Source organism: Lotus japonicus, chromosome 4 (assembly GCF_012489685.1).
Source record: "Lotus japonicus ecotype B-129 chromosome 4, LjGifu_v1.2".
NCBI classification, from domain to species: domain Eukaryota; kingdom Viridiplantae; phylum Streptophyta; class Magnoliopsida; order Fabales; family Fabaceae; genus Lotus; species Lotus japonicus.
In genome coordinates, this window is record NC_080044.1 from 40,918,454 (window position 1) to 40,945,658 (window position 27,205).

Sequence of the window (27,205 nt, forward strand, 5' to 3'; positions counted from 1 at the left end):
GCCCTAACCGTCTATGCCATACCCATTGCACCTCATTAACAGAAAGAAGGCACTTTACATTATGAGTTTCCAACTCAGATAATCTGATCTTATAAGTGTTGTTCCTCCTCTTGCTGTTAAACAGAACAGAACCATCGATCTGACTTACAACCCTGCAAGACTTTTGATTGAAAATAACATCATAACCCTTGTCAGCTAATTGACTTATTGACAATAAGTTGTGAGTTAAACCATCTACCAACAGAACATTATCAATGCATGGACTATTATCAACACCAATAGTACCAGAACCAACAATTTTACCCCTCTTGTTGCCACCAAAGCCAACTTTGCCTCCAGGCTTAAGTTTTAGCTCTTGGAACATACGCCTTTCTCCCGTCATGTGACGCGAGCATCCACTGTCCAGATACCATGATTGGTGTTTCAGTGGAGCGATCAAGGATATCTGCAACATAGATAATCTTATCCTTAGGTACCCATTTTCTGGGTCCTTTCTTGTTAGCTCTGACAACCTTGGGTTTCTCAACATGATAATGTAAAGGAATTTGAGCATGATATTTAGGCATAGAGAAAGTTCCCTTTTTGAGAGGGGGGTCAGCAACTTTAACTGGAAATGGTTCAGGCAATATAGTACCAGAGGGTACAAAATGTTCATACAGAGGTTTAGCCTTAGGCATAGGAGGCTCATTTCTACTGGGTCTAGAATAGCCAATGCCATACATTCCATTTCTGCTTACGCCGTAGATCATTGAAGCCATTAAGCTTCTGTCTACGCTTTAGCTAGGAATCTTTGAATAGATTTTTCATATTTAGATTCATTCTTAATATTAGAGGCATCACAAGCAACAACTTCTTCTAACTTAACAATCTGGTTTTTGAGCACAGAGTTAGAGTTTACTAAACATTGATTATTCTCTTTTAACTCAGAAATAATTTTCTCATGTTCAGTAGAAGTCTTAGAAACAGCAGACAGATCCTTTTTCAACTTTTTATGCTTAGTCAGGAGAGAGTTATATTTATCCATGATTTCAGACAAAGCACATTTAAGTTCAAAGGTTGAGAAAGAAGCGAATACCTCATTTTCATCGTCAGAGTTTGGATCTTCCTATGATGCAGATTCAGAGTTAGTTGCTTCTTTTGACTCTGCTTCCTTGTCCTTGACAATAGCCATGAGTCCTTCAACAACTTCTTCATCAGAGTCAACATCCTCTGACTCTGATTCATCAAAAGTCACCATGAGACCTTTCTTAGCTTTTAAATGCTTCTTTGGCTTCTTGTCCTTTTTCAGCTTTGGACAATCACTCTTGTAGTTCCCTGGTTCTTTGCATTCAAAACATGTGACTGATGACCCTATTTTAGTAGTGTTTTTAGGGTCATTTCTTTGTTAGTTTTAGTCTTTTTGTTGAGTCTCTTGTAGTGTTTCATGCATTCTCATGCATTTTTATCTTTATTTGTGTTTTTACTTTGTTTTGGTAATTTCATAGTTTTATAGGGACCTTTCTTGCATTTTAAGTAAGTTTAGGACTTGCATATCTTTTCTACTTGAATTGAGGGTCTTTTATGCTAATAAACTCTTGGAAATCCTAGATATTTTCCTTGCATTGTTTCCAAGCAACTAGGTCTGAAAATTGATGAAGAAAGAAGGCCAAGAGGCTTGGAGAATTGAAGGGAGGCATAAAGAGGAGTAAAGAAGAAGGTCAAGAGGCTTTCTAGCATGTAGAGAGCGCTCAGGCGCTCGTGTTGAGCGCCTGAGCGCCAATTGATTCGAAGTTTACACCATGCTAGAGAGGAATTAGCGCCTGAGCGCTCCTGTTGAGCGCCAATTACCTCCAGAAGCTACTTTTTCCACTTGGAATTGGCGCTCATGCGTGCTTAATTGGCGCCTGAGCGCCCAGACTCGACCTGTTTGCCTATAAATAGGCTTTTTGTCATTTCTTTTGTAACTTTTGTCATTTCTATACATTCCTAAATAAGTTAGAAGTAGGGTTAGGCTCTGGAGCTTGAGGAGAAGCATTCTCCAAGTCCATGTTCCAGGTTTTATCCTTCTTTTCTTGTATGGATTCCATAGCCATGCTTGGCTAAACCCCTTTTTCTTTGGATTCTTTGTAAGACTTATGATGTTTTAATCTTAATTCCTATTTCTATTCATGAATCCTCTAAGTAAACCCTTGAAACCCATATCCATGCTTAAGGTTTCAAGTTAGAACGCGTGCTAGCTTTATGCTTTTCTATAATTGAACGGAAGTTTGTTATAGATTAGGGACTCGTTGTCGGATTTCCTCTTCTATGCTTGCTACTAGGAATAGAGGAAGGGTTGGGGTTTGTTGGCCTGAATTGCATGCTTGGTGCCTTTAGAAAATGTTTAGGTTGTCAAGGAATTGTGCCTATCTTTTGACTTGAGAGGATTGTCTATGCGAGGCATTGATAGATGATTGATTATGCTAGAGCATCAAGGAGAGACTCAGAGTTTTGCGGATAGAATAGGTTGACTAAAACTGAATTAGTTAAGCAAGAACCCAAGGCATGCTCACCATTGTTCTTCACACACTTATATTTCAATTGCTTGTTAATTAATCACCTAAACAATCAACCTTAAAACTGTATTTTACCCGCTTACCTACCGTGAACTCGAGGCTTAAACTGAATTCGCATACCAATTCCCTGTGGTTCGATAAATTAAAACCGGGTAGATTCTGTGCACTTGTAGATGGACCAACAAGTTTTTGGCGCCGTTGCCGAGGAATTTTTTGTGGTTTTTGGTTTAAGTTTTTAGTTTGTGCTTTTATTTTTTTGTTTTGATCTTTGTCTAGAATTGGTGCTACTAATCTTTCTCTGTTTTAGTGTCACATCTTCAGGCTAGTCTCACAGGAGACATCGTCATGGGTGGCCATATGACGGAGGAGGAGATGCAAGCCCATATTGAGGCGAGAATCCAAGAGGGGATCACCCTCCGATTACGTGAACAAGAAGTCGAGAATGCCAACCGGTCTCTTCGGGAACACACTTCGTGCTCCATGAGTATGACTATCCCGGGAGCATTGTTTTCCCGAGGGAGTGGGGAACTTTGAATTGAGACCGGCATTCATCAACTTGGTGAGCCAAAGCCAATAAGGTGGAGGTTCCTCGGAAGATCCTCATGCTCATATGGAAAGGTTCATCCGTAATTGCAACACTTATCGAGTGAGCAATGTTTCATCGAAAGCAATTCGGTTGAGCCTATTTCCATTTTCGTTGAAGGATGCGGCTGAGGATTGGCTAAATTCACAACCTCAAGGGAGTATCACTACTTGGGAAGACCTAGCAGAAAAATTCACAACAAGGTTCTTCCCAAAAGCTCTTTTGAGGAAGCTGAAAAAAGACATCATGAATTTTGTGCAAACCGCTGAAGAGAATCTCTATGAAGCTTGGGAGCGCTTCAAGAAGCTCTTGAGGAAATGTCCTCAACACAATCTCACCCAAGCTGAATTGGTTGCAACATTTTATGATGGTCTACAATACTCTTGGAGGTTTGGCCTAGATGCGGCTTCTAATGGGGAGTTCGATGCTCTTCCCCCACAAGCGGGGTATGACTTAATAGAAAAGATGGCAGCGAGAGCCATGAACTCTGAAAATGATCGCCAAACCCGAAGAAGTATGGTTGAAGTTGAAGCTTATGACAAGCTCTTGGCCTCCAACAAGCAACTCTCTAAACGAATGGCGGAGATTCAAATTCACATAAAGGCGACCAATTTGGTCGGTGCTACAGTAGCCAAAGTGGAGTGTGTGGCTAATGGAGGGCCTCATGTTAGTAATTTTTGTACAATGACTAATCAAGATTTCCGAGGTCAAAGCTCTGGACTATCTCACCAAGTCCAAGAGCAAGTTGGTGAAAATGGTGGTAAGAAGAGCTTAGAGGAACTATTGGAGAGCTTCATCAACTGCATGGTGAGCAACTATAAGAACCAAGAGGCGGCTATCAAGAACTTGGAGAACCAACTTGGCCAGCTAGCCAAGAAAATAGCCGAAAGGCCTCAAGGTAAACTTCCTTCCGATACTATCCCCAATCCCGAACAAGAAAGTGCTTCTGCTATGACTACTAGAAGTGGTAGAGTGTTGAATGGGTTAGAAAAGAGAGCAGAAGGAGAAAAAATTTGGATAAAAAGTTTTCAAAATTTATGGATGTTTTTAAGAAACTCCATAACGATGTCCCTTTTTTCGATGCTTTGGAACAAATGCCTATCTATGCTAAGTTCATGAAGGACATTTTAAGTAAAAGAAGGAAGTTGAGTGAGGTTGATGAAACTATCATGAAGACCGAGGAGTGTAGTGCCATTTTGCAAAGAAAAATGCCTAAGAAGAGAAGGGATCCTGGGAGTTTTTCTATCCCAGTGGAGATTGAGGGGTTGACTGTTGTTGAAGCACTGTGTGATTTGGGAGCGAGCATCAACTTGATGCTGCTTAGCATGTTTAGAAGGTTGAACTTAGGAGAGGTCACCCCGACCATGCTCTCCTTGCAAATGGCGGACCGATCCCTAAAAACACCATATGGGATTGTGGAAGATGTTATGGTGAAGGTGGACAAGTATGTGTTCCCTGTGGACTTTGTGGTGCTGGACATGGAGGAGGATGAAAAGATTCCTCTCATTCTTGGCCGACCCTTCTTAGCACTGGTAGGGCTAAGATTGATGTTGATAAGGGTCAGCTCATTCTCCGAGTTGGTAAGGACAAGGTAAGATTTTCAGTTCTCAATCCTAATTTGCAAACTAACCTTAATGATGATTTTGTTTGTGATATGATCAAAAGCTTGTCCAGTTCTTCAAAAGAGATCCCCAAAGTGAAGGAAAAAGATGTTGAGCCTAATCAAGCTCTCATCAAGCTTGTTAGTGAAAACAAGTATGGGGGGTCTAAAGATGAGAATTTCCAAGCCCACATGGCCTGGTTCACATATGCTAGTCACCTTGTTAAGGTGGAAGGTGTGACTAGTGATGAGCTCAAGATGAAGCTCTTCCCTCATTCCTTGAAGGGGAGAGCAAGGATTTGGTACGATGGTTTAGATGATACCCTCTCTTGGGAGGAGTTGTTCCAAAAAATTTGTGCAAGGTTCCTACCTTGTACATGTGGAAGAAAGATTGATGGTAAGGAATTTCCTTCCTAACACCAAAGGAAGGAGAGTCCACCTAGGACTATAACTTAGGGCTGCTTCGGAGACAACCCAAGTCTTGTTTTCTTTTGCTTGTTGGTTTGTTGCATTTTGCAGGGATTGAGAGCATGGATTCTGGAGTAGGAGGTGTGTATAAGGCCTCCATGGTAACTTGCAAAGGAGGTTGACTCTTTCCTTAGTTTAGCTCATGCATTTTTGCATATTTTTCTTTTGTAGCTTTTATTTTTCTTTTATTCATGCATTGTTTTGTTAAGAGTCATTTTTTGGTCTTTACTTCCCATTACTCACATGTTTTCGCCCGAAGTTTTGCTCTCTAACTTGTGCTGGTTTTGGAAAATGTTTTTATGAATACTTGTGTTGTCTTTTGGGGATAAGTGATTGCATGCTTTGGGGAAGAGAGGAGGAGACTTCGGTCTTCCGAGTGTTACTTAAGGATAGAGTTGGTGTGAGTCCATAAGGGTCCATCTTTGACCCTTCACCATAAAATTTCCCTCGAGGATCCTGACTCACTCGTACTTCTTGGTTCTGTATTGATTTCACTCTTTGCATGCTTTGTGATACTTGCACAATTCTTGAGACCTGTAGGTTTTTGAGCTTCAGAGTTTGTTGGCTTGAACATTTGTCCCTAATTGTCCCTTTTGAGCCTATTGAAGATTTCTTTGTTAGCTAAATGATTGGGATGGATGATAGGTTGGAATTTGGGGTGTGTTGGTCCTTGCATTGTTTTGGAGCAAATTAAAATTGAAAGTGTCTCTTGCCCCAAGTGAAAAAAAAGAAAAAAAGAAAGGAAAGCACTCCTAATCAAAATTAGAGTGTCAAAGAAAAAGAAAAGAAAGTTGAAAAAGAGGGGTCAAGAGACTTGTTCTTATTAAGTTTGTTGATGAAAGCTCCGGGGTTACTAATTGGACCACACTCAATTTGTTTTAAAGCCTAGTCTTCCTTAGGGACCAACCACCTTGTATTTCACCAAGCCAACATTTCAACCCTTTGAAGTCTCATTAAATTTGTGCATGTTTGATCTTGGTTTCTCTTGAGTGAATGATATCCAGAACCTATGAACTGCTTGTGTGCTCAGTGCACTAAATATATATCTCATCCTAGGATTTTAGATCTATATGCTTCCCATGAATGGACTCTACACTCTTCTCTTTTCAAAAGATGCATGAAGTAGGTTGTTGGATCTTTCTCTTGGAACCAGTTGTGGTTGCTTTGTCCCCCTGTTTTGTGTGAAGTATTCCTTGTTGAGAGCACTTGTTTGGAAGCATTTCTTGCGCTTGAGGGCAAGCGAGTGTTGTTTAGGCTCGAGGGCAAGCTGTAATTGAGTATAGTGGTGTGATGACCCTATTTTAGTAGTGTTTTTAGGGTCATTTCTTTGTTAGGTTTTAGTCTTTTTGTTGAGTCTCTTGTAGTGTTTCATGCATTCTCATGCATTTTTATCTTTATTTGTGTTTTTACTTTGTTTTGGTAATTTCATAGTTTTATAGGGACATTTCTTGCATTTTAAGTAAGTTCAGGACTTGCATATCTTTTCTACTTGAATTGAGGGTCTTTTATGCTAATAAACTCTTGGAAATCCTAGATATTTTCCTTGCTTTGTTCCCAAGCAGCTAGGTCTGAAAACTGATGAAGAAAGAAGGTCAAGAGGCTTGGAGAATTGAAGGGAGGCATAAAGAGGAGTTAAGAAGAAGGTCAAGAGGCTTTCTAGCATGTAGAGAGCGCTCAGTCGCTCGTGTTGAGCGCCTGAGCGCCAATTGATTCGAAGTTTACACCATGCTAGAGAGGAATTGGCGCCTGAGCGCTCCTGTTGAGCGCTTGAGCGCTAATTACCTCCAGAAGCTACTTTTTCCACTCTGAATTGGCGCTCAGGCGTGCTTAATTGGCACCTGAGCGCCCAGACTCGACCTGTTTGCCTATAAATAGGCTTTTTGTCATTTCTTTTGTAACTTTTGTCATTTCTATACATTCCTAAATAAGTTAGAAGTAGGGTTAGGCTCTGGAGCTTGAGGAGAAGCATTCTCCAAGTCCATGTTCCAGGTTTTATCCTTCTTTTCTTGTATGGATTTCATAGCCATGCTTGGCTAAACCCCTTTTGCTTTGGGTTCTTTGAAAGACTTATGATGTTTTAATCTTATTTCCTATTTCTATTCATGAATCCTCTGAGTAAACCCTTGAATCCCATATCCATGCTTAAGGTTTCAAGTTAGAACGCGTGCTAGCTTTATGCTTTTCTATAATTGAACGGAAGTTTGTTATAGATTAGGGACTCGTTGTGGGATTTCCTCTTCTATGCTTGCTACTAGGAACAGAGGAAGGTTTGGGGTTTGTTAGCCTGAATTGCATGTTTGGTGCCTTTAGCAAATGTTTAGGTTGTCAAGGAATTGTGCCTATCTTTTGACTTGAGAGGATTGTCTATGCGAGGCATCGATAGATGATTGATTAGGCTAGACCATCAAGGAGAGACTCAGAGTTTTTTGGATAGAATAGGTTGACTAAAACTGAATTAGTTAAGCAAGAACCCAAGGCATGCTCAGCATTGTTCTTCACACACTTATATTTCAATTGCTTGTTAATTAATCACCTAAACAATCAACCTTAAAACTGAATATTACTCGCTTTCCTACCGTGAACTCGAGGCTTAAACTGAATTTGCATACAATTCCCTGTGGTTCGATAAATTAAAACCGGGTAGATTCTGTACACTTGCAGATTGACCAACAGTGACTTCCTCTGTACTTGCTCTGCTTGTGCTTCCAGATGCGGTTGAGGCTTCTTGAGATCAAGATTAGCTCATCTTCATCTGAATCTTCAGAGGTTTCTTCAGATTCTTCTGCTTCAGCCTTCTCAGATTTGGATTTCAAGGCTATAGACTTCTTCTTCTGATCCTAATGTTCAGCACGCTTCAGTTCATGACACTTCAGTATGCTTATGAGTTCTTCCAAACTCATCTGCTTAACATCTCTTGTGAGCTCCAAGGAAGTTATCAAAGGCATCCAGCTTTCAGGAAGACCTCTAAGGATCCTCATGACATGATCAGCAGTGGTGTAGCTTTTGTTGAGGGGTCTTATTCCAACAATGAGCAACTGAAATCTGGAAAACATATCCTCAATGGACTCACTGGGTTCCATTTGGAAGGATTCATACTTCCTGATCAAAGACAACGCCTTTGTTTCCTTCACCTTCTTGTTTTCTTCATGGGTCATCTTCAAGGAGTCAAAGATACCCTTAGCATACTCACGATCTGTTATCTTTTGGTATTCTTCATAGGAAATAGCACTAAGAAGAATAGTTCTAGCTTTGTGATGCAGCGAGTAAAGCTTCTTCTGCTCGGCAGTCATCTTTGTTCTGGAGATCTTCTTGCCATCATTGTCAACTGGACGCTCTTAGCCATCCACTATGATATCCCAGAGATCTGCATCAAAGCCCAGAAAAAAGCTTTCAATTCTGTCTTTCCAGTACTCAAACCTTTGACCATCAAACATAGGAGGCTTTGCACTGTAAACATCTTTTTGCGCTTCAATGGTGGTAGCCATCTCAGTTTTTCACACCGGCCCGGATCACAGAACACTGTTAGGTGTGGTAATCAAAACTTGCGCTCTGATACCAATTGAAGGTATGAAAAACGATAGAAAGGGGGGGTTTGAATAGCGTTTTCAAACTAAAACTTTTCCCACTTGAGATTTTAACAAATCTCTTCAAACACAGAATATAAAAGTGCTAAGATAAGAGTTGAGGAAAGCACACAGTGATTTTATCCTGGTTCACTTGATAAATCCCTCAAGCTAATCCAGTCCACCCATTAAGGTGATTTCTTCCTTCTTAGAATGAAGGCAATCCACTAATCAGAGTTTGTTATGTGACACCCAGATTTTCAGGTGTCACTTAAGTAACTTAAAAATAAACTTTAAGCGGAAAACAGGTATTTTTTTTTCGTTTGTTTCTTTTGTTGAAATGAAAACGTCATAAAGATAAAGACATGATCCCGCAATTTAAACCTAACCGATGTACATCATATAAACAGGTACAGCCTCAGCTGCACTCCAACGTCACGCGCACTCGCAGTGACTCCCAAGTAGTGTGCCCACAGGCAAATATTTACAGATCCAGAAACGTGAGTGACAAAGTTATAATTACAATCCTCCAGAAGAAAGTCGGCCCTCAAAATGGCCTAAGCAAAGACCCCTACAGTCCGACTAACTCTCTGTGATCCCCCAGCAAGAGAACCACACAAAAAGCGAATCAGAGCTCTACACAAAATATGGCGCCCACCTAACCTACCCACCGGTACCGCTCAAAGCTCCTCCTTCTCCTCCTTGTCGCTCCCGACGTAGTAGTCAACATCAGTGTCAGAATCAGAGTCCACCATGATCATCTCAGTGTCCAAGTCCACGACCTCCCTCCTGACTGTCCTGCGTACAACTCTAGTCGAACCCATCTCAACATCTACCTCCTCAGAAAGGACATCCTCCTCCACCACACGTACCAGGGGTTCCACGCGGTAGCCGCGTGATGGAGTAAACGGAAAACGGCGAGAGGCAGACGGAACAACAGGCTCCCTCTTCGGCTCCACGAGCCTCGAGGACGACGCAACGTCGGTAGGATCAACAGCAGTAGCAGGAAGTGGCGCGACAGGTGCCTCAGTATCAGCCTCGATCTCAGATGGATCCTCCTTGTAACACCTGCATTCGATTAATTAATAATCGGGTAAATTATTAATTTTAGTCGGGAGAAATTAATATTAGAATAGTATTAATTTTAGTAGTATGTAATTAATTAAGAGGGTTTAGTTTTGTGATGGTAATAGTAATAATGGAATTATAATATACTGAAAATAGGGTTAAGGTGGAAAAAGGGTAGACATGAGTTTTAAAAAGAAAAAAAAAAGAAGGGTTTAAAAAGAAAAAGAGAGAACCGTGTGAGAGGTAGCAGGAGGAGAAGGAGAGAAAGAGTAGTGCGTGCGTGAAACTTCAGAAAGGGAGGGAGAACGGTTCTGTTTCAAAGATTTTGATCAGGGAACTCGGAGCTGCACTCAATCCAAAGGTAAGGGTGGGGTTTTGAGTTTCTAATGGGATTATGGTGAATGATATGTGGGATTTGGTGATGTATAATTGTTGCTGTTAATGATGTTCTGGAAATCTGAAATTGAATCCAGTGATTTTGGGGATTCTGGGTGATTGAATGGGGGAGGAAATATCTGGAATTGGGGTTCACGGATTCTGGATTGAAATCCTGGACTGAATTTCTGGTTTTAATTTCTGGTTTGCCATGATTTTCTGTTTTGAATTTCTGTTTTGAGTTTCTGTCTTGAATTTACAATTGCTGTACCTGTGGTCATATTGATGGGATTCATGATACATGGATTCTGTGATGCTATGAATGTATGCAATGATTCTTAGGAAACTTTGCTAAATGGCTAGGTACTATATGATTTATGCACGGATTTGATGATGCTGTGCTGCTGTCCAAAATTTCCTGGGCTGGACAGTACACTTCGAGACCTGTTTTCGCCCAGTTAGAGTGCTCAAATGAAGATGTGATCAACTAAGAAATTGTAGGACTTTAAGTTAGCTTTCTAGGCATATAAAATACATGTTTTTTGGTTCAGTAACGAATTCAGGAGACCGCTTTTAGTGGCTGGTGTTCCTGCTGTTTTTCCAGATTACTGAAATTCTGATTGTTTTGAAAATATAATTAGATTTAGCTTACATGTTGTATGAAAGTTAATGTCTTTATGTGCCATGTATTAGATTTAGCTTACATGATGCATGTGGCTGAACACCTTTAGCATGAATTCCATAATTTATTTACCATATGTGATAGCTTCTTCCATGATTGCATGCTTAAGTGAGTTGTTTCACTGATTTGGTGCCAAAATTGCCTAAGATGTCAGGGTAATTGTATAGTTGATAAAAATGCATGTGTGCTGAATTGTGTTGTTTTAAGCGATGTTAGTGATGTAGTGATATTGGCGCAATGCCTCATGTTGAAGTGATGATTATGAGATGTATACGTCCTTTTGAGTCGCATAGCATCTGCATACTCTGTGATGGCCTGTATTGGCGATTTGTGATGAAGGCTTATGCCTTGTGCCTCCAATAATTGGCAATTAGTGATGAGGGCTGAAGCCCTGTTGGTACCACATACATATGCATAGTCATTGTTGTGTTCGAATTGTATCCGAGTTGATGATGTTATTTGTGATTGTTTTTAGTAACTGAGTTATGTAAATGTAAAAGGAAATGGTGTGGCCTTAATCTAGCATATTAATTTTCATTCTCCTATTTATGTTACTCGATATCTCACCCCTTCTGTTTGAATGTTACCCTTGTCGGTAACGTGCAGGTAACCAGGAGGAGTAGTCTATAGCTTTTAGTTCGAGTTGGAGTCCTTGCTCTGATACGTAGCACTCGGGGGGGGGGGGAAATGGACGCTTGTTTTCCTTTCTGTTATAATTTGAATTAAGTTGTTATTTGAGAAGTTGTTTCTGTTTTAAGTTGTGGGCAAGATACTATGTTTTCTTTAAGTTTTAAAGACATTGGATTCGCTGCATAACTATTTGTCAAAGTGAACCAGTTCAAAGACTAATTAAGTGTCACAAGAGCATTTAAGTTTATTTATGAGTTCATCTCAAAGTTTATGTGCTATGTATTTGTTACAAGAGCATTATGTTAATGTTTTAAGTGATTATATAATGCCTCATGAGTGCTAAAATTTTTATCACTCTGATATTTGCAATACATATACCGTTTAGAATTGGGGTGTTACACTCCTCGTCGGATGAAGATGAAGGTGGTGAATGTGGTCTCCGGCCATTGCCCGGTCCACAGCTCACCGAAGGTGGTAAGTTGAAGCTCAGCTCCATGCGTCGCAGAACTCCTCTCGTCAGACGTCCACGCACATCAGTCCGGTCCTCCATGACCCTTCCCCGATACGTCGCCCGATGATCCTCAGGATCAATCACCCAAGCGGTGGGGGCATGTCGGTCAACCAGCTCAAACCTGATCCCCCCCCCCCCGAGGGAGAGACCATCGGAAACCAATCCGCCATCGACATCTGGCAGCAGGCCGACCGCCCAAACACAAACATGAAACCAAAGCCAAGGCGCTAGGGTCAACTCACGGAATAGAGTAAATATACAAACAACATGTGATTGGGGGTATAAATATATATATATATGTTTATATATATTCCTAGCATGTTATCAGCTCTAACAATAATTCAACAATGCAAACAGCACGCGATTCCAATTAGGGTACATGTATGCATGAAATGCAATTCAAAATGATCTGGATAGTTCAATTGGGATGGGCACCATCGAGTCAGTCCTAACACCGGCCTAGTGTTTAACCATTTTCGCTCGGGTGTCACTTACAAACCCATGCATAGTCGGATCAATTCTAACCCCTCCAGGTTGAACCATCTTGCCCGCTATGCCGAAGATACACTCTTGGTGTTCTTCGATGAAGGCCAATCTTTCGACTGTCTCAAACCTTCGTGAAGCCGACCGAAGCCGTCTCAACTTCACCGAAGCCCGATCCTCCGATCGTCTCAAGCCCCAAACGTATGCATGATGCAATATGGTTAGCCAAACATGGTATCGTCCTCACCATATAATGTTTAGCTATGACTCTTAATTCAATAATAACTGAAGGTCAAAGTCGACTCTACGACTAGGCTGTAAGAAGCCGGAGTACGCATCGTACTCAGTGACATATCTCTGGTCACTAAGGTTCATCCTCGTGACGACCATCAAATCCCAGCAGCTCCAAGACTTGTCGACATTTCCTCGTCTTTCGCAATCATTTCTCCACTTAAGTTCCCTATGGTTTTATTCATTAATAAAAATATTTCAAGTTGGATTAGTCAAGTTATGAGTTTCATTCTTGAAAACTAAGTTCCCTAAGATCTCTAGTTCCAAATTCTAATCATTCCAAGTTTGCCAAAATCCCCCCAAATGTAATTCCCGAGGAAAGTCTAAGTGTTCCAATAGGCTTAATCTCAAACCTCGGGTTTGGACTCGCCTAGGGTTGTTCATTCAACCCGAAATAATACAAGTAGGACGTTCCATGACTCCACAATCCTTAGTCGCGACAAAGCGCACAGTTCAATAACAATATCAATATAACAATAAGTCAGTGCGGAAATCATAAGACGGAAACCAGTAAACGGCCGAAGCCTCTCAGAAAACGGAGACACACGTCTCATATAAGTTTACTCGGTCGAAGCCTCCAGAAAACATTTTCCAATTCAAAGCGATAAACAATATCCAAGCAATATTCAATATCAAACAATTTTCAAGTCGAATATATCGACGCCTACAATACAAATAGCTAGTAAGTAAGTGGCCCTAACCTCGAGTTGCTCCAGCCTCGCGGTGTAGGTTTTCCTCACAATCTAGCTCGGTAATACCCAAAGTTCCCTCAACTGAACCTTGGAGAAAACAAAGCGAAAATCAATACAAAATCTGAAGGTATGAAAAACGGTAGAAAGGGGGGGTTTGAATAACGTTTTCAGAACAAAACTTCCACCTTAAAGATTTAGACAAATCTTTCGAGAACTTAAGTGCTAAAGATAAGAGATAGAAAAGCACACAAGGATTTTATCCTGGTTCACTTGATAAATCACTCAAGCTACTCCAGTCCACCCGTTAAGGTGATTTCTTCCTTCTTAGAATGAAGGCAATCCACTAATCAGGTAAGAGTTACAACTGCACTTGAAGCCTACAAGTGACTAACAATTACACTGACTTAGCTCACACTAAGATTCACTCTCTTAGTCTTCTCTAGGATCCGATCAACCTTGATCTCCTAAAGGAACTAAACAAACTGTTTATCAAAGAATTGTTTACAAGAGATTTGCTTCTAAAAAGCTAATAGTAAACACAATGAATTTCAGATGAAAGAAAGCTTAGAATATTTTGAATATGTCTTGCGCGTGTATTGCTTCTTCTATTCTAGCCGCTTCTTTCAATCTTCAGCCTCTATATATACTCCAAGGATTAGGGTTGAGCGTTGCATGGGAAATGCTACCGTTGGAGGGCAGTTCTGGAAAATCCAGCTTCTGCTGTGGCTGAGAACGTTAGGTAGGTCGTCAGGAAGGTACACTTGCTTTTGTACTTGGATAGCGACTTGACCTTTTAACCTAGGAGACTTCTAATCAGGGGAATACTTCATATTGGAACTTGTGAAGCCGGTTGATCAGAGTCAGAGGGAAAGCACAGATCCTCTGACCATTGTATCTTCTGATTCTGAACTCAGAGGGAAGAACATGGCCTTCAGAGTTTCTTGCTTCTGGACTTCAGAGTTTCCACTATTCAGCTTCTGGATCTTCAGAGTCTTCTACACCATCAAAACATCTGAACCTTCAGTGTTTCTTGGTTATCAGAACTTCTGGATCTTCAGAGCTTCTAGCGACTGAGTCCACATCAGAGTTTGTATAGCTTCAGAACTTCTGAAGCTTTTCCACTGTTCATACTGAACATGGTGAATGCGAAAGCGTTGCTTGGGTTACCCTTTATACACTGTGCTTCTGATTTGTGTGAGATTGAGTTGAGGTCAGAGCCTGTAAATAGCACACTCAGAAAAACACGTTAGAGTACCACAATTGTTCATATCAAAAGGTTAACTTGTAATCATCAAAACATAGAGTTGTACTACTAGATCAAAACTTGATCTTACAATCTCCCCCTTTTTGATGATGACAAAACTAAGATTTTTGATGAACAATTCTTAAACATTAAACTGAATTCACTCAGAGTTTAGAGATATAGAATAAGACTTATCCTGATGTGAATAGTTTATCTTGCTCATTCTGAATTCAAGTCACTGCTTGATTCTGAGCTTTAGCTCCCCCTGAATCTAATACTTGATGAAAACGTTAGTAAAGTCTAGATTCTGAGCTAAAAAAAATATAAGAGTTCAGAGTGAAAAGCTTATGACATAGATGAAAAACGAATAATCAGAGCGCATAAGTAATCAGAGTCATGGACAAGGTATCAGAGTCTTGGGTATCAGAGTCAACTTAGAATCACTTCAGAAGAAGTGAAATGTATTCCTTGTATTTGCCCAATGACACATCTATGGTCATGAAGGTGGAACTCTTAAAATCTCCAAAAGAAAAATAAGTCACACTAACACATCTTACACATCAAAAACTGGGTTTACTCCCCCTTTTTGTCATAAGCAAAAAGCTTGGGGTGTGAAAAACTTAGCTTGAAGTACAAGGTACTCCCCCTTAGAGAAGGTCTAAGTTTAAAAGAAAATGAAAACGATGTAAGAATCAGAGTTAGGCGAAAAGAAATAGAAGAGTTAATGCAAGGGATGAACGTTTACCACCGGTCAAGTGAGTAAATAGAAGGGTCAGTTACCAAGAACTTAACCTCGAGAAACTGTAAGAGCATTAACTTTCAGAGAGAAAGTGAAGCCTATAAAAAGCGTTGGAGAGAAAGGTAAGCTTCACACCTCGAATAATTTTCAGTAAAAAAGAATGGCATCATACAACGTAGCACTAGAAGAGCTGAGGAAGAAGGCCTTTGAAGAGGACTTGTTCCTGAACATCAGGCATCCAGAGGGTGCAACTACCATCGCGGAGCTGACACGGACACTGCTGGAAGAGGACCTGCGTCCAGAGTTGGAGAGAGACCTGAAGGAATTTCTTGCCTTCGTGGAGGAGGTGCAAGAACTTAGCCGGCTTGAACTCAAGCTGCTGGAAGAGAAAGAGAGTTTGGAAGAGAAGCTCAAGACTTCAGAAGAGATTCTGGAAAGGGATGAGCTAAAGATCAGGCTCAGCAACATCCAGCATGTACTGGAGCGTCTGGAGAAGGATAGGTCAGAGCAGCGCCAGGAGTGCAGAAGAATGAGGAGAGATCCTCCATTCTAGATTTCTTAGGGAAGAAATGTATGATGTAAACACAGAAAGATTAAGAATAAAACAAGTTTTGCAAACATATGTGACACAAATATATATATATATGCATATAGAATCACAAACGAACAAAAGAGAATAAATAAATAAAAAGAAACAGAGTTTAACAAAGGAAAACAAAGGTAACGAAAAAGAAGAAAAAAAAGAGATCCTAAAACTAAGGTTTGTCAGTGCGTCGCTGAAGTTCCATCATCATTTGCTTCATCTCAATCAGCATGGATTCATGAGTGTCAAGACGTTGTTCCATGATGTCGAGTCTGGATGAGCTTGTCTGAGTAGAGCTGGAAGGAACATTCTGAGCAGCTTGAGGATCTGGAATGGAAGCAGAAGCAGCAGGAGTAAACACAACTGGTGCAAGTCGCTCTGCCTCAGCCTCAGCTTCAAGACGCTCTGCCTCAAGTCTGGCTTGTTCAGCCTGAGCTGCTGCTTGACGTGCAGCTTCTTCTGCTTGTTCTTTCTTTCTCTTGGCTTCTTCAATAGCTTCAAGAAGCTTATTTCTCTGTTCTAGTTCATGAAGAGCCACCCTTCTAGCAAACCTTTGCTTTGCAGCCTCAATGCTCTGACTGCCCTCTGCATGCAGGAGCTGCATCATAATCGGAACTTGAGCCACTAGCCAAGTGCTCAGATTGTTCCACTCATCAGCCACATTTTCAGCATTCTCACTGAGATCAGTCTGACCGTGCACATTGCGGAGCCTCAAGGAGGCTTCATGATAGAAGATATTGATGCACTCAGAGAGAGATGTGGGTTGAAGGTGAGTATAGGGAATGATGGAGAGGTTGGTTTCAGGAGAGGCTGGGTGATTGCTACTATGAGCTTCAGAGGCACCTTGTGGAGAACCAATGTTAATCATGGGAGCATTGGGTTCAGAGGTTCCAAGGTGAGGGTCTGAAGTTTCAACCAGAGGGTAAGGTGATCTAACCGAGGATTGGTTAGACACTGATTGTTCGGGTTCAGGGTCTGGTTGAACGGGCTCTTGTTGGTCAGGGACAGGGTGAGCTTGTTGAACTAAGGGGTCTACCTCTTGGATAGGATTGGCCAAGATAGGTTCATCTGGGTCAACTAGACGTTCAGGTCTAGGGCCAGGATATCTCCTAGGGCTTGGACAGGTAAGGTAATACTCTTCCAAGGCAGACACCTTCTCTTTTCTAACCTCCATGAATTTTCTAATTGATTCAGAGGTATTGGAGGGAGGAGAGTCAATAACATTGATTGGGAAGGATACAGGTGTGAAGGCTGTTGAAGAGTCTGTATCCGTGGTTCTGGCAGCAGGACGTGCTGATGCTCTGGGAGCAGAGTGATCAGACGTTCTGGGTTGTGGTTCTGTTTGGTTGGGCTCGGGTTGGTCATGGATGATGGGTTCAGAAGATAATGGGTCGTATGGAATGGTAATGAGAGAGGTTGGATCTTCTGACCTAGAGGTTGGGTTCTGAAGCAAATTCCAGAGAGGTGCTTCGGTAGGAGAAGGTTGAAAGAAGGAAGATCTTGGGGAATGTGGTGGAGTGGTGGTTTGTGCGGCTGGCTGGGATTCAGGAATAGGAGTGAGGGGATTTGAGGAGTGTTGAAGCAAGGCAGAAATAGGAAGTGCATCAAATAAATTCAAATCATCATCAGAAGCAAGTGCAGGCTTACTTGAATGTGCTGATGATCGAGTCACTCTGGCAGGAGGTTCAGTCCTTCTGACCACTGCAGCAGCTGGTTCCACCCGAGTAGGCTTCACCACGATTCTGACTTTCTTCTGCTTCTTCTTTGGAGGACCATCCTCACTATCACTATCATCACCATCATCAGGCTTTCTCTTCGTCTTCTTGACCAGAGGGACATCAGATTCTTCAGAGGATTCTTCCAGAACCATCTTCCTCTGAGCTTTCTTCTTGGGAGGAGAAGGAAACTCTGGAGCTGGCGGCAGTCTGCTGAAGAAATCATCAAGATCAATCTCGAATCCTTGAGCCCTGAGGTCTTCAACATAGCATCTGATGGCTTCAGGATTGTCTGCTTGAGTCCACAGTGGGTAGTCATTCAGAGGCATCCGTCTGCTTCTGATCTCAGAGGATGTGTCTTCACTAGCAGGAGCAATCTTCCTCTGGACCAAACCCATCTTCTTCAGAGAGTTGGCAGTGAAGACATCGCTGACAATTGTGCTCAAGTCCTCTGTGCAACCAGCATTAATCAGGTCTTGAATGAGGCCACTCTCAATGAAGAGATCAGACAGCAGTCTCCCAAAGGGGATATACTTGATTGCTGACTTGATTGAGGCAGTAGTCCTAGACTTCCGGATACACTCCTTCAAGTAGGAGAACAGGAAGTAGGGAAGGCAGATCTTCTCCTTGTCTTGAATGAAAAACAGCATCGCCTTCTGGTTGAAGTTGATGTAATCTGGGGAACTGCCCTTCGGTCTCTGATTGATGCAGTTGAGCAGGATCTTGTGCCAGATCCTGAGTTTGGGGTGAAGGTCCATCACCTTGTAACTTGTCTTGCCCGGTTTGAAAGTGGTGTACAGGGCCTGGTTGATTTTGTCTTTGGTGCTGGGTTTCAGCTTCGACTCAGTGAATTGGAACCGATACCCATAAGCAGTGTCTGCACCTAGCAGATTCACGAATGACTTCTCTGTGATGATGATCTTCCTGCCAAGAATATGAGAAACCACCTGAGTATCATCGCAGTCGGCGTGCTTCCAGAATTCCTTGACCAACTTCTCATACACCGGTCCTCGAAGTCGGTTGAAGTAGTTTCCCCAACCTTGAGCTTGGACTTCAGGACGAAGATCAAACCCATTTGCAGCCAGGTTGTCGAGGTCGAATCTCCATTCTGCCAGGACTTGGAGTTCCTCAGGAGCAAATACGCAGTGAACGGCACAGCCCCGTTCTGCAATTGGAACAATCTGCTCTTGAGCTTGAACTTGTTCTTGTGCCGGGTTCTCAGAACCCCTTTGACCCGTTGCCAAACCAACTACCATGTGAGGGAACTGAGGTGCATCTGCAGTAGATCTTCGGGTTTGTCTCACCATTTTGAAGAGGTTGAAGGTTTGAGGTAGAAGATGAAGTTTGAAGGATGAAGAGAGATCGAGAGAGAAATCAAGAGAGAGGCGGTTTTGAAAAGCAGAGAGTACGAGAGTGAAAACGAGAACGTGTGTGTATAGTGGGTTTTATCAAATAACCGTTGTTGATTCAAAAAGCACTTTAAGATCAACGGTTGAAAATTAAAGATAGATAGTAACAGTAAAATACACAATCACACACAGGAGATAAGCATATCTACACGCAATCATAACAGACTGTCACACGGGCACAAGGAACTATGCATCAGAAATTCTGACACACGTGTTGTTGTCTCAGCTTCAGAGTCAGTACCAGTGGGCACACACACTCTGATTGAGTTACCTTCTGGACTAGACATCTTCTGATCAAGAAGTATCATAGTCAGAGGTTCTGATCCATCTTCACTCTGGACAAAAGTCCATGTTTAGATTTTTTAGAATAAAATTAAATCTATCTTCAGCTAAGGGCTTTGTAAAGATATCTGCCCATTGATGGTCAGTATCAACAAACTTCAGAAGAAGTACGCCCTTCTGTACATAATCTCTAATAAAATGATACTTTACCTCAATGTGCTTTGCCCTTGAATGCAAGATAGGATTCTTACTCAATGAGATTGCAGCAGTGTTATCACAATAGATTGGGATATTGCTCTCAAGGATCTGATGATCCTCCAGCTGATGTTTCATCCAGAGCATCTGAGTGCTGCATATGGCTGCTGAGATATATTCTGCCTCTGCAGTTGATAGTGCAATGGTTGATTGCCTCTTGCTTGCCCATGAGACTAGATTGCCTCCCAGAAATTGACAATTTCCGGAAGTACTTTTTCTCTCTGTTCTATCTCCAGCATAATCAGCATCACAATAACCTGAAAGCTTATACTCTGATGTTTTCTTATACATCAAGCCAAGGTTAGTGGTGCCTTTCAGATACCTTAGGATCCTCTTAACAGCAGTTAAGTGGGTTTCCCTTGGATCTGATTGGAAACGAGCACATAAATGAACACTAAATAGTATGTCTGGCCTAGATGCAGTTAAGTATAGAAGTGAACCTATCATGCCACGATAGAGCTTCTGACATACTTTACCACTTTTATCTTCTTTCTCCAAAATGCATGTAGGAAGCATTGGAGTCTTGGCCACTGTAGATTCCAGCATATTGAACTTCTTCAGAAGTTCTTTAGTGTACTTGCTCTGATGGATATATGTTCCTTCTGGTGTTTGATCAACTTGTATTCCCAGAAAGTACTTTAATTCTCCCATCATACTCATCTCAAATTCAGCCTGCATCATCTCAGAAAATTCTTTGCATAGAGATTGATTAGCAGAACCAAATATAATATCATCAACATAAATTTGCACAATTAAGATATCATCTTTATAAGTCTTGCAAAAAAGAGTTGTATCTACTTTACCCCTTACAAACTCATTCTCCAGAAGGAATGAGCTAAGTCTCTCATACCATGCTCTGGGAGCTTGCTTCAGACCGTAGAGTGATTTCTTCAATTTGAACACATGGTCTGGTTTCTTTTCATCTTCAAAACCTGGGGGTTGATGAACATAGACTTCCTCTGAGATATAACCATTTAGGAAGGCACTCTTTACGTCCATCTGATGTAGAACTATGTTGTGATTTACTGAGAAGGAGATCAACAGTCTGATTGCCTCCAGTCTTGCTACCGGAGCAAATGTTTCAGTGTAGTCTATTCCTTCCTGCTGGCTGTAGCCTTGAGCAACTAGCCTTGCCTTGTTTCTGACTACATCTCCTTTCTCATTTAGCTTGTTTCTGAATACCCATTTCGTTCCAATAACATGGACATTCTCAGGCTTCTTCACTAAGCTCCAAACATCGTTCTTGGAGAATTGATTCAATTCTTCTTCCATGGCCAGAATCCACTCCTTGTCCTGAAGAGCTTCATCTATGGACTTGGGTTCAATTAAGGACACCAATCCTTTCAGACTCAGCAAGGTCTCTTCAGAGGGTCTGAAGGCAGATCTGGTTCTGACTGGTTCGTCTTTGTTGCCCAGAATCAATTCCTTAGGGTGAGCTGCAGTGATTCTGCTCTTCTTCAGAGTTTGTGAGTTAGAGGGACCAGCTTCTTCCTCTGGTTCATCTTCCTCTGGCTCAACTTCCTCTGGAGCTTTGCCTTTGTCAGAAACATTAATGCTTAAATCTGCAAACTTTTCAACTAGCTTTGACTGGTCAGAGTCAAGCTTATCATCAAATCTAACATGAATAGATTCTTCAATAGTCTTAGCATCAGTATTATAAAATCTAAAACCTTTAGATCTATCAGAATAACCAAGTAATAGACACTTAGAAGACTTAGCATCAAATTTATGCAATCTATCCTTAGTATTGAGAACATAACAAACACAGCCAAAAGGATGAAAATAAGAAATGTTGGGTTTTATGTTCTTCCACAATTCATAAGGAGTCTTATTCAGAATTGGTCTCACAGAGATTCTGTTCTGAATGTAACATGCTGTATTTACTGCCTCTGCCCAAAAGTGCTTAGCCATGCCAGTTTCTTGGAGCATGGTTCTAGCCATCTCCTGAAGAGTTCTGTTCTTCCTCTCAACAACACCATTTTGTTGAGGAGTTCTGGGACAAGAGAAATCATGTGCAATTCCATAGGAATCAAACAGACTCTCAAACTTGTCATTCTCAAACTCTCCACCATGGTCACTTCTGACACGCACAATCCTACAAGCCTTCTCGTTTTGCACTTGAGCAATGAAGGTAGAGAACACAGCATGAGACTCATCCTTGCGGGTTAGAAACTTTACCCATGTCCAGCGGCTATAGTCATCAACGATAACCATCCCATATCTCTTGCCACCTATAGACTCAGTTTTCACTGGTCCAAACAGGTCGATATGCAGAAGTTCTAACGGCCTTGAGGTTGAGACAACATTCTTTGCCTTGAAAGGGACTTTTGTGAATTTGCCTTTCTGACATGCTTCACAAAGAGCGTCTGAAGCGAACTTCAGATTGGGTAAGCCCCTGACAAGGTTTAGCTTGCTCAGCTGAGAAATCTTTCTCATACTGGCATGCCCTAACCGTCTATGCCATACCCACTGCTCTTCATTAACAGACAGAAGGCACTTCACATTCTGAGCCTCCAACTCAGATAATCTGATCTTATAAATGTTGTTCTTCCTCTTGCTGTTAAACAGAACAGAGCCATCGATCTGACTTACAGCCCGGCAGGACTTTTGATTGAATATAACATCATAACCCTTGTCAGCTAATTGACTTATAGACAATAAGTTATGTGTTAAGCCGTCTACCAATAAAACATTATCAATGCATGGACTACTATCTACACAAATAGTGCCAGTACCAATAATTTTACCCTTTTCATTTCCTCCGAAGCCAACTTCGCCTCCAGGCTTAAGTTTCAGCTCTCGGAACATACGCTTTTCTCCCGTCATGTGACGCGAGCATCCACTGTCCAGATACCATGATTGGTGTTTCAGTGGAGCTATCAAGGATATCTGCAACATAGATAATCTTGTCCTTAGGTACCCACTTTCTGGGTCCTCTTTTGTTAGTTACCCCAGAGGTTCTGATCACCTTGGGTGTCTCAACATAATATTTTAAAGGAATGTTTGCATGATATTTAGTCATAGAGAAAGATCCCTTTTTAAGAGGGTTTTTAGCAACTTTAGCAGGTACAGGATCAGGCAATATGGTACCAGAGGGAACAAAGCATTCATATAAAGATTTAGCTTTAGACACAGAAGGCTCATTTCTAATTGGTTTAGAATAGCCAATGCCATGCATTCCATTTCTGCTTACGCCATAGATCATTGAAGCCATTAAGCTTCTATCCACGCTTTTAGCTAGGAATCTTTGAAAAGACTTTTCATACTTAGATTCATTTCTACAATCAGAGGCATCACAGGCAACAATTTCTTCTAACTTAGCAATCTGGTTCTTAAGCACAGAGTTAGAGTTTACCAAAGCATGATTTTCATTTTTCAAATCAGAAATAATTTTCTCATGTTCAGAAGGAGTCTTGGAGACAGCAGATAAGTTCTTTTTCAACTTTTTATGCTTAGACAATAAAGAGTTATACTTATCCATGATATCAGACAAAGCATGTTTCAGTTCAGAGGTAGAGAAAGAAGCAAATACCTCATTTTCATCGTCTGAGTTAGGATCTCCTTCTGATTCTGAGTCAGAGTCAACAGCTTCCTTTGACTCTGCTTCCTTGTCTTTGACAATTGCCATGAGTCCTTGGACTTCACCATCAGAGTCAACATCCTCTGACTCTGATTCATCAAATGTCACCATCAGACTCTTCTTCGTCTTGAAGTGCTTCTTTGGCTTCTTGTCTTTCTTCAACTTTGGACAATGTCTTTTGTAGTGCCCAGATTCTTTGCACTCAAAACATGTGACTTCCTTGATTGAAGACTTCTTCTGGCCTGAGGACTCATACTTTCCTTTTGCCTTTCCAGAGCCTTTGAACTTGCTCTACCTGTGCTTCCAGATGCGGTTGAGTCTCTTGGAGATCAGAGTCAGCTCATCTTCATCAGAATCTTCTGATGCTTCTTCAGATTCTTCTTCTTCAGCTTGAAGAGCCTTTGACTTCTCAACCTTAGCCTTTTCAGATTTGGATTTCAAGGCTATGGACTTTTTCCTCAGATCTTGCATCTCTGAGCGTTTCAGCTCATGGCATTTCAAAATGCTGATGAGTTCTTCTAAACTCATATTCTCAACGTCTCTCTTGAGCTCTATTGAAGTCACCAAAGGCATCCAACTTTCAGGAAGACACCTGATGACCCTTATGACATGATCTTTTGTCGTGTAGCTCTTGTTGAGAGGTCGTATGCCAGCTACAAGCAATTGAAATCTGGAGAACATTTCTTCAATGGACTCATTTGGCTCCATGATGAAGGATTCATACTTTTGGATCAAAGACAATGCCTTTGATTCTTTGACTTTCTTGTTTCCTTCATGAGACATCTTCAGAGATTCAAAAATGCCTTTAGCAAACTCACGATCTGTAATCTTCTCGTACTCCTCATAGGAAATAGCACTCAGAAGAATTGCTCTTGCTTTGTGATGTTGTGAGTACAGCTTCTTTTGATCTGCAGTCATCTCTGACCTTGGGATCTTTTTTCCATCTGCATCAACTGGACGCTCGTAGCCATCCACAATAATATCCCAGAGATCTGCATCGAAACCCAGAAAGAAACTTTCCAGTCTATCTTTCCAATATTCGAACCTTTGACCGTCGAACATAGGAGGCTTTGCATTGTAACCATCTCTTTGAGTTTCACTGGTGGTGGCAGCCATTGTTTTTCACACCGGCCCGGATCACTGAACACTGTTAGGTGTGGTAATCAGAACTTTCGCTCTGATACCAATTGAAGGTATGAAAAACGGTAGAAAGGGGGGGTTTGAATAACGTTTTCAGAACAAAACTTCCACCTTAAAGATTTAGACAAATCTTTCGAGAACTTAAGTGCTAAAGATAAGAGATAGAAAAGCACACAAGGATTTTATCCTGGTTCACTTGATAAATCACTCAAGCTACTCCAGTCCACCCGTTAAGGTGATTTCTTCCTTCTTAGAATGAAGGCAATCCACTAATCAGGTAAGAGTTACAACTGCACTTGAAGCCTACAAGTGACTAACAATTACACTGACTTAGCTCACACTAAGATTCACTCTCTTAGTCTTCTCTAGGATCCGATCAACCTTGATCTCCTAAAGGAACTAAACAAACTGTTTATCAAAGAATTGTTTACAAGAGATTTGCTTCTAAAAAGCTAATAGTAAACACAATGAATTTCAGATGAAAGAAAGCTTAGAATATTTTGAATATGTCTTGCGCGTGTATTGCTTCTTCTATTCTAGCCGCTTCTTTCAATCTTCAGCCTCTATATATACTCCAAGGATTAGGGTTGAGCGTTGCATGGGAAATGCTACCGTTGGAGGGCAGTTCTGGAAAATCCAGCTTCTGCTGTGGCTGAGAACGTTAGGTAGGTCGTCAGGAAGGTACACTTGCTTTTGTACTTGGATAGCGACTTGACCTTTTAACCTAGGAGACTTCTGATCAGGGGAATACTTCATATTGGAACTTGTGAAGCCGGTTGATCAGAGTCAGAGGGAAAGCACAGATCCTCTGACCATTGTATCTTCTGATTCTGAACTCAGAGGGAAGAACATGGCCTTCAGAGTTTCTTGCTTCTGGACTTCAGAGTTTCCACTATTCAGCTTCTGGATCTTCAGAGTCTTCTACACCATCAGAACATCTGAACCTTCAGTGTTTCTTGGTTATCAGAACTTCTGGATCTTCAGAGCTTCTAGCGACTGAGTCCACATCAGAGTTTGTATAGCTTCAGAACTTCTGAAGCTTTTCCACTGTTCATACTGAACATGGTGAATGCGAAAGCGTTGCTTGGGTTACCCTTTATACACAGTGCTTCTGATTTGTGTGAGATTGAGTTGAGGTCAGAGCCTGTAAATAGCACACTCAGAAAAACACGTTAGAGTACCACAATTGTTCATATCAAAAGGTTAACTTGTAATCATCAAAACATAGAGTTGTACTACTAGATCAAAACTTGATCTTACAAAATCGATTAGCTCGATCACAACAAAGTTAATTAACGATAGACAAAGCTTACAAAGCTTCAGAGTACAACAATCGAGCACGAGAGGACGAGTTATCGCGAAAAACGAATTTCTCCCCCCCTCAAAACATGCTCTCGGCCACTCAAAGAAAAAGGGTTCCGGTTCTTTTTCTTTGATCTAATTTAATTCCTAGGTAGTTTTAGGGTAAAACTAGGGAAAAGAAATTGTCGGAAAAATTTTAGAACGACCGGGTCGAATTACGACTAGTTAGGGGCACTTTGGTCCAAAATTAAAGCTCAAAAACTCAAAGTTGAAACTTCGGAAAAAAAAATTGATGGGGTCGTTCACAACGACATTTATAGCAACTAATCCTAAGGGCACTAAGTCGGATTGTGGCTTTTCGAAGATAAAGTTTCAATATGTGCGTAAATGGGTTTTTATACAGTTTTTCAGATCTTTGGCGACTCGATCGAAATCGGCGCACATCGGCGAGTGATTTAGCTTGTTGGGCAATTATAGAAGGTAGTTCAAAAGAAAAATCGGGAAAATCGAACAATTTTACGAAAAGCTCGAAACTTTGAGCTCAGAAAGAGATAAAGAAACGCGATAAAAAGAACGATCAGAGGTAAGAATAAGCAAGAGTACCTCGATGTCGCGAAGTAGCAACGAACAGCACGAAGATCGGTTAAGAAACGGCGAAGTTCTCTTCTCTCCTTCCTCTCCTCAAGCTCGCGACCTCAAATGGGGGAATGGGAGATATTTTGTGTTTTTTTCTTCTATTTATAGGAGAGTGAAATCGCGGGAAAATGAATATTTCGCGATTCCGATTTTTGCAGCACGTTCATCTATGAATTCTAAGCGAGATTCTGGCGACAGAATTCTAGAACTCAAAACAAGTCTCTTGAATTTGAAGAAAACGATCCAAAAGCCGTGAGTTAAATTGCCCCGAAAAACTACTTTTTGCTGTGAAAGTCGGATGACAAAACTTCGTTCTGAAGAAAGATTGGAAACGTCGAAACAAAACTGGCAACGCAGATGGACACTTCGTTAGAAGCTCCGAATAGAAAAAGTCTTCATTCAGCGTTTGAATTTAGAGTTTTTAGAGAATGGATTTTAGCGTAGTCAGACTTCCGAGAAATGAAACCTATCGTGCGTACAGTCCAGAGTTCCGAAATGAAACGCTGGTCGAGGGAAAAATAAAGAGAACTTCTTATTTTTCCAAGGATTTACAATTTCGCTTAAACAATGCTTTAAGAGCGAAATTAGCCTATTCTGGACACTCTCGCCACAAGGCGGGTGTGCAGACGACTCGCACTAACTCCTAAAACGACTATGGTACTATCTTCAAGCAATTCCTGAACTTTCTTCTTCATTAAACTTTCCCAAACAGCAAACTCCTGTCACGCTTACACCAATCCTACGCGTGAGTCGGAAAAATAATTATTTAATCCAGTTCTGAAATATGGGTCTTACATGTTACAACTTCACTTGCAACCTGCAAAGTGACTAACAATACAAT

The 27,205-nt window shown here is 41.3% G+C and overlaps 1 non-coding gene across 1 annotated transcript; it reads right to left on the reverse strand.

Moving 5' to 3' along the window:
• Positions 1-3,345: 3,345 nt before the first annotated feature.
• Positions 3,346-3,452, reverse strand: LOC130716466 (small nucleolar RNA R71). Its single transcript, XR_009012078.1, has one exon. It is a non-coding gene; the product is annotated as a small nucleolar RNA R71 (small nucleolar RNA).
• Positions 3,453-27,205: the final 23,753 nt, after the last annotated feature.